The sequence below is a fragment of the Sinocyclocheilus rhinocerous genome, unplaced genomic scaffold (assembly GCF_001515625.1).
Source record: "Sinocyclocheilus rhinocerous isolate Xijiao unplaced genomic scaffold, SAMN03320098_v1.1 scaffold584, whole genome shotgun sequence".
NCBI classification, from domain to species: Eukaryota; Metazoa; Chordata; class Actinopteri; order Cypriniformes; family Cyprinidae; genus Sinocyclocheilus; species Sinocyclocheilus rhinocerous.
Window position 1 is genome coordinate 2,211,964 of NW_015630348.1, and position 3,945 is coordinate 2,215,908.

Below are 3,945 nucleotides of genomic sequence, written 5' to 3' on the forward strand. Positions count from 1 at the left end.
TTTTTTTTTTTTTTTTTTTTACCATCATTTTAGTCATTTTAGTATCTCATTAATCATTTTATGAATTGAGCATGCACAAATGCCACCAGAAAGTCATAATTACTAGTGGGAAACTTAACACGTTATTTAAGCCCTAGCTTTCTCAACTAAGGATGTCAGTTAATTGTTATATAATCATAATAATTTGGTGGTACACTTTATGCATTTTTTGTGTACTGTTGATGGAGAACACCCAATAAAATACTACTTTTTAGCTGCATGATACAAAAACTATAATTTCCAACATTCATTGTGGACACCTAAGAATGATAAAATGCATAAATAAAAGATCAATTACACATGTGCATGATTTGCTCTTCATTAAGTTGCATTGCACTGTTTTTGTCAGGAAGTCAATGTGAGAAATATGAAATTGTCTAATGACTCCAAATAGCCTACGATTGTAAATACACCTTGTAAATGTGATTTCCAAATGAAGGAGGGACTTACCATGCAGGGGGCTTCAGTTTATTTTCGAGTTTACACAGGTGTAACTCATCACATTAACTATGGACATGTTCAACTAGCATTTGACTACAGGGAGGTTTTTCAATAATTAGTCTTAATTTTAAGCAGTGTGTAATTATAAAAAAAATAATTATGGTCAGGTAATTATTTTAGCAACTGATCATTTCCATTAAACATCAAAACTTGAAAGAGATTTCATGAAAAGATAAATTATACCATTGATAGCTACCTTCAGGTAAGGTGTAAAGTTGAAGGTAAACTAAGCCACTTTAATGATCTCTTTACAGGAGGATGTACAGAGCCTGGGTTTGCATTCAGAGTATTCCAGTCTGGCCTGCTGCATTTTAAGTGTGAGACCAAAGACACATTAGAAATGTATGCTTGAAGGGTTCAAGGACTTGTATTAGTCTTGCATGCTTATTCTCAGAGAAAGATCCAGTAAGTCTGCTTTCTCCTCCTTTTAAAGTAAGTCCTTTCTTTGTTTGCTGAAAAGTCTGTCATTCCCATTCTATAATGGCCCAGAAGTAATGCCAAGGTAGCCTTTGCTCGAGAGTGTGTAATTGCTCTTCATGGGAGCGTGGTGCTGTTGTAACTGGAGGCTAATGCCGAACTGACCTGTTCCGTTTGCCATTTCGGAGTCAGCTTCAAGCCGTGTTTGAACTGAGAGGCGTGACACATTCACAGGCCTCTTTGAGGGCTGCTGCATTGCTCATTCAGGAGTGCTTGTCTGGGGGGGCTGTGCTGACTCTTGAACTACCAGCTGCCAGCATACATTTAAAAAAATTCCAGAGGCTCAAAGAACATTAACCAAACTACTCATGAGTGGTCAGATGACCAAGAAGTACTGCATTATTACATCTAAAATCATCATGGTTATCATTTAATCACGGTCATGATGTTTTGACCCTGTATTGCAATATATTATTTTTATAATAATATATTTTTACAATACAATATAACTGCAAGTCTTAAGTTTATTCACTGATAATCATGATGTAAATCTTATTTGTGCTTATGTTTCTTTCAAAAATGACATGCACTGTCACTGGTTATCACTGGTTATGTCACTGGTTCTAGGGGTCAGTAAGACTTCTTGAAATAAGTTTGTGTTTTGGAAATTTTTTTACACCAACCAAGGCTGAATATATTTGAACAACATTACAGAAAAAAAGTAGTAATATTTTCAAATATTGTGTAACATTTATATTGTGTAAACTAATATTTTGAAACTAGGGTTTCTTGTTTTAACCATGGTGTTTGAACTGTATGCTCTCATTAACCAATTTGCATCTATAAAGTATGTTTACAAAAATAAACCTCTCTGGATAACAGGAGGAAATGTAACAACAACTCAAAGCTGTTTTCTTGTACATATTTAAGGTGCTATTTAACTTTTAACTTTTTCATGAATGCTTATTTTTAGAGCTCCTGTATCTGTAATAAACTGATTAGCTATCTTTCCATGGAAGTGTAAAACATTTTATATGCTGTTTTAAAGAGGTTAGAGCACACTAAAAATACACAATTTAAAGCAAATCACAGTGAATGAATGAATGAATGAATGAATCAAAAGTACTTTATATACTTGAAAAGTGAAATGCTTAATATGTGTCCTTATATCTTGTACATGTGACATTCAACACTTACTGCAAACTAACAGATGCTACAATAACATCAGCCCAAATGCAATCAGTATCTGTACTACTTTGTTCCTTGTAAAGGCCTATAACAGAGTGACTTGGGGAAACGTATAACAAGACGGATCTCACAGTAATTAGAATAAGCAGAGAGAGGAGATCCCACTGTCCCCTAAGTGCATTTGAAGAAGTGTTAGCAAACCACCCTCCTCCTGCCTTCACCCACATCCTCATGCCCTCTTGTGAGCTCTAACAGAAAAATGCCTTTTAAAGAAATGAGTTTTCAGTTTTGAACGAATTCCAGACTGTATGAAAATACTGGAAGATGTCTACTGTAACAAACGCAAACTGTATATAGCAATAATATAAGCACCCAATATGCTCGTATGCTGCATTACATGCTTAGAATAAGGCTGGTATCATAATATAATACACAGTGGGCCTCATTTATCAATCTAACGTAGAAACGAGCGCAGATCCATGCGCACAAATCAACTTACGACAGAGTTCACGTGTGATTCATGAAACATTCGTATGCCGCCAATCTCATCGCACGAATGATAGCATGTTGATAAATGTGGCAGCATAAAACAATCGTCATTTGAATATCAAGCCCCTAAAAACACCCTGGTTTAAAGCCTCGCCTCTAGAGTTTACGACACGGAGAAACGAAACCCAGCCAAAAAGAGGAAATAATCTCATGAAAGAGAAATTGATCTTACTCCAAAAACACCTGTTAACCTTGTAATTGCAAACAATTAGGCTACATTAATTTATGTAATTTATATGTATATTAAAATACTGGTAAATATAAACAGCCTATTTAGTTCCCCTCACTCTACAACAAATATTTTAAATTTAACGGTATTCAGAACAGAACAAGAAAGAAAAATAATGAGGCTAGTTATAAAATTATATATCAGACTATAAAATAAAACACAAATTAGGCTATAGTGGCATTCATTATAAACAGCATACAAATGTCAAGCAAAACTGAAACAGCATTAGGCTCATGAGCCTGTCTCATACAAGAATTTACAAGAATACAAGAGTTTCAATTTTTGCCATATTTGTAACATTTGTTTGCATAACTATTATTCATTATGTAGCCTAAACACGGCTTTATATATCACTCATTTTCTTATATCCGTGTAAAATCCGTCACATGCGCAAAAATGTTTGTTTGTGCGCTGCACGCTGATTTTAAAGCGGACCTTTTAAAATAAACAGTGTAACTTTTATGTTTGGTTGACTGCATTTTAGTTTGATGATGAATGGCTGAAATGTCAGGCAACGAGCATGTTGATAAATGTGGCAGCATAAAACAATCGTCATTTGAATATCAAGCCCCTAAAAACACCCTGGTTTAAAGCCTCGCCTCTAGAGTTTACGACACGGAGAAACGAAACCCAGCCAAAAAGAGGAGCGATCAGTTGGATTAAATCAAATAAAGATATAGAGAAAAGAAATTAAATGCATTAAGAGTGTCACAAAAACGAGCGTAGCCTATACTTCTTGCACAGTGTTTTTTTTCCTTTTGTTAATCTGTTATTTATATTATAGCCTATTATATATTTTGTGTGATCCTATTTATTTTATTCCTTTTATAGACTTAATTTCAGTTTTTCTCCTTTCACAGAAGTGCTGCACGTGCATGATGCGATGATTGAATCCTCATGGTCTTGTTTACGCTGCTATTCCCGCATATAAAGCTAAAGCCCTGTTTAAAACAACAACGAAAAAGACATTCTAATCTTACTGGTTAACGATCGACTAATGAGCTTCGTTTGACGGTCAGGAA